Source organism: Halichoerus grypus, chromosome 6 (assembly GCF_964656455.1).
Source record: "Halichoerus grypus chromosome 6, mHalGry1.hap1.1, whole genome shotgun sequence".
NCBI lineage: Eukaryota > Metazoa > Chordata > Mammalia > Carnivora > Phocidae > Halichoerus > Halichoerus grypus.
In genome coordinates, this window is record NC_135717.1 from 69,761,936 (window position 1) to 69,774,898 (window position 12,963).

A 12,963-nucleotide genomic window follows, 5' to 3' on the forward strand; every position below is an offset into this window, starting at 1 on the left:
AGCTTTTCAAGCCCAAGAGTCTGCGAAATAGTTGTGTGGATGACTGAATCGGGGAAATCCTGACAGGAAAAGCTTTGGAGAAGGGACAAGATTGGTTCGTGCCGGCTGATACTGAAGTCATGGCGGGACATCAAAAGTGGGAATACTTAGCAGATATGGGGAGACAGGGACCAGACACAGGAGAGCAATCGGGGATGGCGAGAGACTGCTGTCGTTCTTCAACCCAGAGGTGAGCATGAGTCAACACCGGGTTGTGTAATGCCTGGCAACGCCACAGAAGAACACCCCTAACTGCTGTGCATTCAGCAAGTACTTGGTGTCGGGCCCTTTACCTATGATATCTGCAAGCCCCATGATTATCTACACTTTATAGTTGAGCAAATGGAGGCCAGAAAGGTCCCCCAACTAATAAATGATGCAGCTCAGAGTCAGACACAGACCCTCTGGCTCCCAAACCTACATTCTTTCCACTACCTCATGCTGCTCCCAAGCATGGTGTCTTAGGGGACAAGGGGAAACAGCCCACTGGACAGAGGACTGTTGAGAGGGTGTGACGTATGGAGGCCGAGAAAGGATAGAGTTTCCAGACTGTGGAACTGGCAAGCAGTGCCCCAGACTGCAGACAGTAAGGATGAGGGCTGAGAATCACTACTGATTTGGTGAGCAGAGGGTTCTCCGAACAGCAGACAGTGAAGGCAGTGGGGGGGGGGTGGGTGCGGGGGGGCCTGTGTCGGTAAAAACCAAGGTGCCCACGGAGGAGTAGTCCCGCATCCTCCCCTGCTCCTGCTCTGGGGCTGGTGGAGAAGCTCCTTCAGGAGGCCTGCTGGCCGCTTCACATAGCTAATCGGGGAAGTAAAAGCCAAAGCACTCAGCCTCACGCAGCTCACGACTTCATTAGGGACACTAGCTTCCAAATGTAACAACCAGAGAACACACTGCCCGACGGGAGCACGTGTCTGCCCCAAGACTCCTCCCATTGCCCTGACTTCTGTCAACTTCTCGGGGGTGGGGGGTACCCGAGTTCCTGAGAGAGACTAGGCCGGCCCTCCGGGCGGCATCTGTGTGTAACCCATGACCTCCCCTACAGCGTGTGCCGCTGGGAGAGAAAACAGGGTACAGGACGGAGCCCTAAGTAGCATCAGCATGTCCAGGATAGGCAGAAACAAGTGGGAAATGACGCTGGGAAAGAGTAGCCAGAGGGGAAGGAGGACAGACAAGACTCCAGGTAGGGGAGAGGTAAGCTGAGGCTGAGTCCCTCATTCAAGTGCCTCCTTTGACCCAGAGCCCCGAGGTGCCTCCTCCTCTCTCTACACGGCTTGGTGGCTCACGGCTTTCCCAGCCCTTCCAGCAGATTCAGCCTTATTTCCTCCTTCCTGCCTCGTTTTCTGAATTCGCAGGCCAGTGAATGTCGTCCTTAGGAGAGAAACAAGGCTCTGGACTCTTCTCTCCTGTTCTACTTCCGCCCCTCACCGGCTGCAGGTCAAGAGAGGACAAGCAGAATTCCTCTGCAGGACGGCCTGGCGCCCTGGCACCTCTGCCTGAGAAGCTTCCAGCTGCCACCACCCCCCCCCCCCCCGCCCCGCAACACCAGCCTTCTCATCAATTCCTCAGGTGAAGAATTCGTCTCTCCTCTGGTTCCTGTCTGAAAATATAAATGTACCTGGACAAGTGACAGAGTTTGTCTCGAACACTCTAGAGCAAATCACTGAGAAGACTTCTTTGGCGTGTCTTAGACTATATACTTTGGGAGCCCCGGACAGCTGGAGTTGGCACCAAGAGATGGTTTAGGGAACAGAAAGGGAAGGTGGAGGGGCTGACGAGAATTGTAGCCCGTTACGCAATTATGTCCTGCATTAACCTCATCCCTTGGCTTGGGTTCAGTGGAGTTGTAATAATTCATTTGTAGCAGAGGCTGTAGATGCTCCAGCCATATCCCCTTGGCCTACCTTAGAACTCACCTGAAGAAATTTTCCAAATAACAGCAGGGAAAGTCAGGTATGTGGAGAGTTAATGTCCTGCAGAAACAAATGGGGGTCCATTCGTTCCAAGGGTCACCAGCCTAACTGGCCCCCAGTTGCCCACAGTAATAACCCCTTCATCAGTGCACCTTTCATTGCTCACCTTTCAGAGTGCTTCTGGGCTCACCTCTGAAAAAAACTACTCACACCCAAATTCTTGTTTCAGATTTTGTTTTGAAAGTCCATATACAATGGACTTTCCCTGTTGTTCCTCACACTGAGGAGGGGAAAAAGCCCACTTGCTTCACAAACAACCCACAGACCGAGAATTTAGACATATACATCAAAATTTTAAATGCCCATATCCTTTGGCCCAGTAATTCTACTTCTAGAAGTTTCACTTAAGAAAACTAACAGATTGCGTGCAAAAAGTGTATGTGTGAGGATGTTTATTACCATATAGAAGAGTAAAAATTGGGAAGCAACTTAAATTTCCAGCAGTAGCAACTTGGTTAATCTTATGCTGCCATGAGAAATAATAAATTGGGGTGCCTGAGTGGCTCAGTCAGTTTAGCATCTGCCTTTGGCTTAGGTCATGAGCTCCAGGTCCTGGGATGGAGCCCAGCATGAGGGCTCCCTGCTCAGCAGAGTCGCTTCTCCCTCTCTCCCTTTGCCCCTCACCCCCAAATAGATGGGTAAAATCTCAAAACAAAGAAAAGAAAAAGAAAAGAAATAATAAATCGATTTTTCTACATCTTCCCATGTCTATGGTAAGTTAAGTGAAAATGCAGGTGACAAAGCATCGTGTGCAGCATAATTTACTTTTGTAAATACTACATTCATGTGCGACCGTGTGCAAGGAAGAATCTGGAAGGATGACAACAAAATGTTAACAGTAGTTATCTTTGGGCATAAGAATTGGGAATTGTGGATCATTTTCATTTCCTTCTTTACACCTTTATGAACTGGAAAAAAAAAAACATACTTTTTTTTTCTTTTTACCACGAAAACCACTCTAAAAACTCCCCCCAAAAAAATTGTAAAGAAAAGAAAAGAAAGTAATGGCCTCAGCCACACAGAACTGAATTCCACAGCTAAAACTTGTGAGAAGAGAAGAGAAGGGAAGCATCCCACTTAGCGGGAGCCCGAGCTCGGCAGCGGCTGTTCTAAGCGAGTCAGCAACTACATGGGCTAACCGGCGGCCACGGGAAACCACGGCGTGTCACGTGTCCAGCATGTGTGGCCCCATCTGACTCCAAGGAAACACGCGCAGCCCCACATCCGTGCTTGGGGTCGCTTGTCGGGCTGGTCGCAGCCCCCTCCCTCTGCAGACCTCCACCCCCTTCCCCCTCCGGCCAAGAGCCCCAGCTGGCACTCAGCAGGTCCCTTTCCAATTTGCTGCACTTTCGGGAGTTCGTTATTCCCACGGGAAGGAGGAAGAACTCGTTGCCATGGCGATGTGAGCCTCCCAACCCTGAGACCTGCCCCGGAGGCCCGATCCTTCCCGGCGCAGCCCCGCCCAGCCTCCCTGGCTCGGGGCCGCCACGGTGGGCCCGCCCTGCCCTGTGGGAGAAGGGTTTTAGGCTCCAGATTCTTTGGGCTTGAGGGAAGGAGGGCACATTAATTAGGAACGCAAGGTAAGAGGGAAGGGGAAGGAAGAAACATGGATGAGAAGGTTTTCTTTACAAGCCCCTTGGCCACTCGGCCCTTTCCTCCCACCCACCGGGACTCCTCAGTCAAATGCTGTCTCCCTGGTTGTGGAGCATTTGGCTGGGGACGTCGGACACTCTGCTTTCCTCTCAACGTCTTCCAGGAACCCCGGGGCATTTTTTTTTTTTTTTAGTTTCTGGAACGTAGCACACTGGAATGAAGCTTTAACCTCTCCTGCCCCTCCAGCCGGGGACTGAAAAGAAGTAGGGGGAGCGGGAGCGAGCGGGTCGGAGCGACCAGCCGATCCCTGCGACCGTGGGTGGAAGGGAGGCGACGCTTTCTGCGCCCGGCGCTGCACCGCCCTGCCCGGGCCCGGGGCCACCGCGCCGAGAGCGGCCGGGGTCAGGTAGGAGGCACGCGGCCCGCCGGGACCACCGCGCGTCCCCCGCCCCCCGCCGCCACGCCCAGCGGGAGGCGGCGCGCAGAGTGGGCGCGGAGGGGGGGGGCGGTCACGCGCGCCGCCCGGGGGCTGGGGCCACGCCCCGTCGCCCAGGCCACGCCCACCCCTTTGAGCCCCCAGGCTGCCTAGGTGCCTCCCCCGTTGGCAGCGCGGAACGCCCAGACCTTAGCTCTCAGAAGGAACCCTGTCTCCTGTTACTCACCCCAGGGTGGCTGCCCAGGGAAAAGCAAGCATATCACTGACTGGCCTGCTGGAAACCCTTTCATCTCTGCTCCATCCGCAGCAGCTCTTTGATTAACTGCCACTGGAGCCTCCAACCATGGCCAGGCTGTAAATCCCTGGGTGCCCGCCGGCTCAGATCTGGGGCACGTGTACACCCAGGTGCACCCCCTTTCTTCAGCCTTCTTCCCTCTTCCTGCTGCCTCCCTATGCCTGAAGCCTTACGACTTGTGGTGGCAATGAACCTTAGGTTTTTCCAGGAGTCATGTTCCTTCCAGCCCCTCTGTGCTCCCACCTACTCCAACACCTGACGTTTTCCTTCAGCTACACCGTTCCTCCCCTCAGTGTCCACGCACACACACACGCACACGCACGCACGCCCGCGCCCGCGCAGGCCTCTTCTCTTCCCCTCCATCAGGCCAGTGAGAAGTCAGCTACCCCAATGGCGAGAGCACAGGCCGTGGACAGGTGCCCACGCAGCCCAAGAGCAGCAGGCCCATGTGGAAACAGTGCTTTTGACAAGCCGAGGCATCGTATTTCATGAGTGAGCCAAATGTAGAAAGGATTAGCTGTTTCACCCAATAAGCCCACATCTGTAGTTACATTCTGATGGGGATAAAATTACTCTGGTTATTAATCCTGGTTTAGGGTATAAGCTGATCACCAGCTGGGCTCAGGGAAAAAATTCTATCCCGGCTCCTGCCAGGCTCCTCCCCATCCTCACCTGCCCCGCCTCTGTGCTGCGTTGTTGCGCATTTAGGTCTGTAGACCAAGTTGAAGGCCGCCAATGGAGGCGCCTCTGAGACAGAACAGCTCCAGTCTGTTCTGCAGAGGACGTCCGTCCAATCACGTGAGTATGTATTGGGAATCTGCTTTCGGCGAAACCTCGCTGGTCTTCACCGTGGCAGAAGCAAAGATGACTCCTAAACGGCCGTGGCTTTTTCCTGCTGAGGAAAGCTGAAGTGGGCCGTCCGAACCTGCCTGTGGTTTCTGGGACTTTCTGCCCTGAGGCGCCCTGGGTGTCTCCAATGGTCTAGGGGGAATCCATTTTGGGCCAGGCAGGATTTTCTAAGCCAACAAGGAACGGAGCTGTTTCTGTAGCCTTCGCCTCTGTGGCTTCTCCCCTATAGGGAACCAGCACGACAGGGTAGCTTTGTTTCCATCCTGATCCTTTCTTTTTAGACCCCAACTCAGCGGGCACTGGTGACTTCTGGGAGTCTCCCTGTCCCTGGGTGACAGAGGCGCCATCGATAATTACATGGAACTTTCCTGAGCAAACCAGGGTGTGTTCGCCTTACGTTTGCAAGGGCCATGCTAGGAGACGCCACTGAAACACGACAGTGGGTTAGCTCCTTCTTGAATCTTTAATCACTTTTAAGAATTTTAATGGGCATTCTGAGAGAATTTCTGTCTTCTAAAGACATTTCCCTGGGATCACTTTGCTGTAGAGAACTGGCAAACTCCTCCAAAGGAAACTAACGATTAATATGCATTTTTAAGCCATTCCTCTTTTTAATACTGTTCAGTTCTTATTGCAATGTTGAATGAAATACTCACTTTTAAAATGAAAACAAACAACCCCAGTCCTGGTCCTCTTCTGTGGACACCTACTTCAGCTCTTCCCCTCCCCTCCACTGGTTTGCCCCATTTCCTGAAGCCCCTATATTTCCACTCTCTGACCCTGGATCAGCCCAACTATCTGCTTTTATTGATGCTGTCTATGTCTAGGATGCTGAGATAATAGAGATTGTCATCAGTAATGTTCTTTAAGTGAATAAATCAGGATTGACAACCGTGACACAATTATGCTTCCCACCCTTGCTCAGTTGCTCTTCTGGCTTTCTCCTTCCAAGCCTTCAGTAACCCAAATCTCCATCTACCCCCTAACTCTTGGCAGTGGCCCTAACTTCTCCAAGAACAAAAACCAAAAACAAAATAAACTTGATATGAGCTTCTCGAACTTTCTAAACTCTCTTCCACCTCCAAACTACGTATATTCATGAACACCCCTCTTCAATAAAAACTGCCCTCCTTTCTGCTCCATCTGCGTGGCCCCTGTGGTTGCTGGCGTATACTTACATAGGACCTCCTCCTCACAACCTTGCCACAATTTGTTGACCCACAGTTGGGCTCCTAAAGACTTGAGATGGACCAATGAGAACCTTTCTATAGAATTTTGGGTCAGTCCAGTCTGTCTCCTGTGGCTGCAGCTGTCTGTCTCGTATCCCCATCAGACTGAAGAAGCTGAGGACCTACAGGGGATATAAATATGTTCATCTCTGTATCCAAAAACTAAATAATAAAACAAAGACTTTCCTTCATCTCTGTCCCTCCTCCAGTTTCCAGCCCCTTACCTCCTACCTCCATTTTCTTACCTCCTACAATACCCATCTACTGCTACCATCTGGCTCCCTCTCCTCTCCTCTTCCCTCTGTCAACCTAAATAAAGAGGTAAACTGAGGCAAGCTCAAATCACCAGAAACTGGGTTTATTTGGGAATAACAGAGCAACTGCAATTCAGGAAATGTATGCTGTAGCAGCAACAGGCGAGTCCGTTGAGGGTTTGGGGCAGGCTAGATTTATGGGCAAGTTGTGCAAAGAGGGGGATGTCCAGCCAGTGTCCAAGTAGGAAGTTCATGGGCTTGAAGATGGGGAATGATTCTTGACAGATGTTCATTGGTCAGGAGATAAGTCTTACTCTTCTGTAAATCAGGCATTTATAGGAAATCAGTTTCTTGGTTCTTAAATTCCATTCTTCTGAGGGCATATGTGTGAGATTCTTTATTCCATATCCTCTGGTTCCATTTTAGATGGAAATCCGTCTCCACCTCTCTCCTTATGTGCAGTGCAGTGTAAACTATGCCCACTTCCTAGCATTCATGCTAGTTGTCTGCAGCATCTGGTATCCACAACCACTGTCTCAATCTTGAATCTTGCACTCCTCTTGATGGTTTTCCTTCTGGTTCTTGCTTAGAAGCTGTACCAGAATCTAAATATACAAAGGATCTACGGCTCTAGGCTTTTCCAAACTTCTTCTCACCTCATAGAAATGCAACTGGCCTGTGCCGACTCTCCTGGGGACCCCACGAAGTGAGGACTAACTTATCTAATGAAGTCATAGAAGCTAAGGTGTTAACGGGTGAGTTATTTCACTATTTTGATAATAGCTCTCACAGACTTAGCTCAGTGTCTCTCAAACATGGATTAGAGTGGAAGGAGAGGGTGGAGAGCAAGGATAGGGATGGAAGAGGGTGTTAGGGATATATTATTGAGGGTCTGAGAGTTTTTATGACATTTAAGTTTTGTATTTTCACTTCATGTTAATCAACGCTCGACTGTGCATTTTAATTTACCGTTCCATTGGCATCAAGGGATTGCCAACTTATAGTCCAATGTTTTCAAAGTGGAATGTATTCTCAGAGAATTTCTACTTCTAAAGTGAGTCTCTTTGCTCCCCAGATTGGGAAGTACTGACTCAAGGAATAAGCTTCCTTGAAATGTGAGTGCTGTCTATGTTCCTAGCAGCACCACAGGGAGAGACAGAAATGTAACACCTGAGTCTTGCCCTCAAAAATTCATAGGCTCATTAGGAAGATGACGCTGGAACCCTTAAAAAATGAAATACAAGCATGAAGTCACAATGTGAGACATGTCACAAAGTGGTATGTTATTAAGTGATGTGGACAACACTTTGTACAGAGGTCAGATGCAAGAGAGCTTTCCCTTCGTGGGAATGATCATGGAACCTTCTTGGTCTGGGGAGGGTCTGGCCGGATGCCGGTCAGGGAACTGAGCAGGGCTATATATAGATGAAAAGTAAGAGTTAAGTAGCCAGAGAAGAAAGAGATTCTAGGCATGAAGGAAGTTCACGAAACAACAAAGTCCTGAGCTTGGGATGGAGATCACAGTGGACTGAATGGAGGGTCCTCTTGGGGACAAAGTGGACAATGTGGGTTCCCCTCTATCAAACTGAGTACATACTCAGGACATCAACACAGCAAGGACACCAACAAGTTTTGCTTAAGATTTTGTTCCTTGATATTTTTGAAAAAGTATCCAGAAATCATTATGGGGAAAATCAGAACAGAGTTGGGCTTCCTTACACTTACATTATGGTTTTTAATAGTGTATATTCACTTCTGTGGAGACAGAGGTGAGACACCACCAATCGTATCAGTGCTTGTTCCTCAAAAGGTCTAATGCAGCCTGTTAGGAGAAGATCAAGTTGGGGCCATATTCAAACTTGAATTCCAAGTGAGGCAGTCAGACCCCACCCACCTGGCTGTGCAAAGGTCTTCAAGGGCACTGACAGCCTCACACTCTCTGGGTCCGGGAGGTTCCACCCCTAGTCTAACACTGGGTTTCAGATCCTTCACTGCACAGTGTACAAGGCCACACACGGAAGAGTTTTCTTTATTTCAGTGATTTATCCTTCTTCATTTTATTGCCATCGTTGATTGGCATTGGTTGGAGGAAATCGTATCCTCTTGAATGCAAAGCGTCCCTTGCAGAATATCCCCTAAAACAACTGGTGATGTTTATTGCTCTTATTGACAGTCTGGAGACAATATTGGTGATATTCATACAACTTTTTCATTCCACCAGGTTACCGGGACACCACGTTGTTGTTGTTGTCACCTTCACCCACGTGGTGCTTGGGACAGTGAAGACATGGCATCGTAATGCCTTGAGTCACAGGTATCTGTGAAATGAGTGAATGAGTGAAAAATTAAAGAGGACCCATGCTAAGAAGAGGCATCCCAACATTGGCATTGGGAAGGCAGCTGGAGCAGACAATGGCGAAGGCCTCCTCCGAGCCTCGGAGCTCTCCTTCCCCGGCACAGGTCAGAGGGGATATTCAGTCCTCCAGTTGTCTCTCAAGAGAGAGCCTCTTTCTGTCTTTTCCCTCGAGCTCTCTGAGAAACATCGCACCACCTCTGCAGCAGGGGATCTCTGCCTCTCCAAGCTTCAGCGCCATTCTTCCCAATGGCCAACGCAGCTCCCTCAAACTGCGGTCTTAGTGCATCCATCTGCCCGCTCCTTCGAAGCCAACAGCTCCTGTCAGGGCCAGGGTAGGACTGTGGTGAGAGCCAGCCCAGGGGGAGTGCCCACAGAAGGCCCTGGTGGGGAGGGGGGAGGCCTGTGCAGAAACACCGCTCAAGGTGATGGGGATCTGCAGGAGGCGGAGAGGGGCCCCAGGGATTCACTCAGCAAGAGTAATTACATTGAACACAACAGATCTCGGGGCCAGCATCACTGCCCAGAGCATGGCCCCGAACGAAGGTGGATAGCTTCAATTATCTGGGCATCTTGATGAATGGGCATGGCACACGCTCTGGGGAAGATGGGAGGAAATGAGCCACAGATTAATCACTCGTGGCATCACTGAACGGAGGGTGTTTAGAGCCTGCAAGAGCCCTGGGGACAACAGGTTCACAAAAGCAGAGAGGGAAACGGAAAGCAATCAGGGCACAATTACAAAAAAAAGGGGAGGAAGCAAATCTAACACCGAGGCTCATCTTTTTTAGACGAATTTGCATAGAGGTAGTGACAATGGAAGTAGCCCTGGTAGGGACTAGGGATGGATAGTGGGGTTCTGTTATGGGAACTGCCTGCCTCCAGTGGGGCCAAGGGCTGGACCCCAAAGGTAACCCCAAACCAGAGAAGGAGGGTCTCAGAAGCAAAGGTGGGGGGGGCGGGGAGGAGCAAGACAAGGAGACAAGAACTAATGGGAGCAACACCATGGAGGCTTCCAGAGGAAGATGAGGTAATGTGCCATTCTAGCCTTTCCTAGGAGTCCAACAGAGTGCCCCATTAGTGGCGTCTCAGGACCTCTCTGCCCCCAAAGTACTATGGGGTAGGTGAGTCAAAATAACGAGAATTATTTTTCCTGGAGAAGTGTTTGGTTGTGTAGGTCCAGCATGTAACATACGTGTATATCATAAATGTTTCTTGAACGAATGAACACAAATAGCTAGCATTAGTTACACTTTTCCTGTGTCAGGCAATATGCTAAGTGCTTTACACAAATAAATTTAATGTAATTCACACAATCTTCCTATGTGGTGTTTTTCAGTTCCTCTTTTACGGATCTTAAAAAAAAAAAAAAAACACAAGTCTCAAATAAGTGAAGTAACTTGTTTAGCCAGTAAGTGACTGTGTGTTGGATGCAAGGAAAGAAGAGCAAGGGGGAGGGAGCAGAGAGAGAGAGGGAGGGGGAGAGGGAGAGAAAGGGAGGGAGGGGAGAGAGAGAGAGAGAGGGACAGAGGGAGGGAGAGAGAAGGAGCAAGAGAGGAAGGGGGAGGGTGAAAGGAACATCTTAAGAAAGGCTGTGAGAAGTCTCAGAGAATTTCTTTTGAAAATCATTTGACTTTGCAAAAAAGTGCCTGGCACGCGAATCCACTTTAATTCCTCTTTAGTACCGGGTGTTGAGTCCTGTGAAGAGCTGTGAAAACTAGCACAGCCTCATGTGGGACTGAAAGAAAATAAGCCAACAGGGCAGGATTTTAAGTGAACATAGAGAATAGGACTCTGGCAACCCCGGCTCTTCGGGCTCCTGACTCCTGCAGCCTTTGGCCACTGCACAGAGACGGTGGGACAGAGGGTGCTGGTGTGCTCACTGTCCGGCTTGCTGGTTGTCGGGAGACACGACTCTGTGACCCTCATACAAGCAGGTTTTATTCAGAATAAGAACAATAAAAACCACTGAGGGACTGAAGGGAAACATGAATGAGAAAATAAGTCGGATGACCTCACAGATGCGCACACGACATGATCTGCCTCAGGTGCAGAGCAGCAGGACACAATTTGAACTCTGAGCTCCCTAGCAGCCTAAGCAATGAGGGAAATAATCGACTGCAAGGACCATGGTATCCATGGGACAAAAATAAACTCATGGTTCCGAGGAAGCACGGCTTTTTCTGATGCTGAAAGCTCAGATATATGTTTTTTAATTTTATTTATTTATTTGAGACAGAGAGAGACAGAGAACGAGGAGGGGAGGGGCAGAGGGAGACAGAAACTTTAGCAGACTCTGTGCTCAGCACAGAGCCCGAGGGGAGGCTCGATCTCACGACCCCTGAGATCATGACCCTGAGATCACGACCTGAGCCGAAACCAAGAGTCAGACGCTTAACCAAATGAACCACCCAGGCGCCCCTGGAGCCCCAGATCTTTTTGTCTTGGCAGCGTGCACAACAGCGCCCTGCAATGATGATGCAACCAGCAGGTCTCGTGCTTGTGCCTGGATGCCATGCTCACCACTGCAAACCTGCAGCAGCAGCCCCTCAGGGCATGAAGGCCAAGGCGTCTCAGCCCCTGCTGCAGGGACAGCGCCTTCCTTGCTACGGCTGCGACTGCCGCTTCCTTGGAGCCAAAGCCCCGAGCGAGAGGAGCGGCTGGGGGCTTCAGAAGGCCGCCCAGGGAGCACCTGTCTCGGAAGCCTTGCTCCAGGCAGGTAGCTGCACCTGGCCCACCGCCCGAGTGGCCAAACCCCAGCCCAGGGACAGGAAGGATTCGGTAACCTGGGAGGAAGCCCTGACCGCCAGGGTGTAAACCCCCAGGGAATAGGTAGAAAATGCCATGGCAGGACAGCCGCCAGCGAAGGGCTGTCCACTCAGCTCCCTGCGGGAGGCCTGGAGCCCAAAGGCGATGCCTCAGTGGCGGCTCCATGGTCAGATCGTGGCCTGTTTTCCTCGGCTGCTGGATGGGGTCCTACAGACGCTACCCGTCAGATGATAACTGGGATTCGATTAACAGGGGCTGAGCCGTTTTTAGGCACCGAGGTCCGCAGGGTGAGCCGCACTCTCCAGCTCAGCGCGTCCCCACTCTCAACTCCCAGGCTGGCCTGTTTGTCGTCCGCCTGCACCAGTTGTCACCTCCCGGGTCGTCTCTCCTGCTGCTCTCAGGACCCTCATCAGATCTCCCCCTTTCCCGGGCTGGTAAAGACAAGCTGGGCTGCTACTCCTTTGGACAGTCCTCTTCCGATTCAAAACAAGACAAGGCCTAAACAGACCTTTAAAAACAAAAACAAAACAAAACAACCCTAGATAGCTAGTACACAAAAATGCAGTCACTTTGCCCCCTTTTACCTTGCCTCCTTCCTTCTCGCCCAAGTATTTTATGAAGTATTTGCAGTGTCGCCTTCCCCGGCACGAAGGGCTCCAAGGGGGACAGAACACAGGCCCCGGGCTCAGGAGCTCACACTCCGCTGAGCAGGTGGGCATTTCCACTCCTGGGCAGGAGGGGCTCGCGCAGGGTGCTGGGGGGCCGAGAGGAAGCCCCCCACCTCCCTGGGGGCCGTGGGAGTATGGAGAGCCGGTGTCGGCTGCCTGAGAAGTCACACGTGAAGAAGGTGGAGGCGAAGGCTGATACGGATGCTGAGGTTAATCTGTGTGACAGGCCCTGGCAAGGGGGATGCCGCAGAGGTAACCAGAGGCCTGGGTGGCGGCTCAGGGGTGTGGGCTGGTTCCCAACTGGGCACAATTTTGTCTAGAGACAACATGTCTGCAGGCATTTTTGGTTGATGCAACTGGGTGTGTGCTGAGGGTGGGGAGGGTGCTACCGGCATCTACCAAGAGGCTAGAGATGCTGCTAATCACCCCTCAGTGCACCCGATGCTCCCACAACAGAGAATTAACCGGCTCGGAATGTCCAGAATTGAGAAACCCCTAGCCT

At 51.2% G+C, this 12,963-nt stretch overlaps 1 long non-coding RNA gene across 3 annotated transcripts; it reads left to right on the plus strand.

The window, feature by feature from the left end:
- Positions 1–3,480: 3,480 nt before the first annotated feature.
- Positions 3,481–10,340, plus strand: LOC118540461 (uncharacterized). Of its 3 annotated transcripts, none has more exons than XR_013449037.1 (6): positions 3,481–3,595; positions 3,802–4,014; positions 5,048–5,137; positions 7,262–7,426; positions 7,747–7,949; positions 8,893–10,340. It is a non-coding gene; the product is annotated as an uncharacterized LOC118540461 (long non-coding RNA). The 3 variants fall into 3 exon arrangements; XR_013449039.1 differs by having other exon boundaries at positions 7,335–7,426; XR_013449038.1 differs by lacking the exon at positions 7,747–7,949.
- Positions 10,341–12,963: the final 2,623 nt, after the last annotated feature.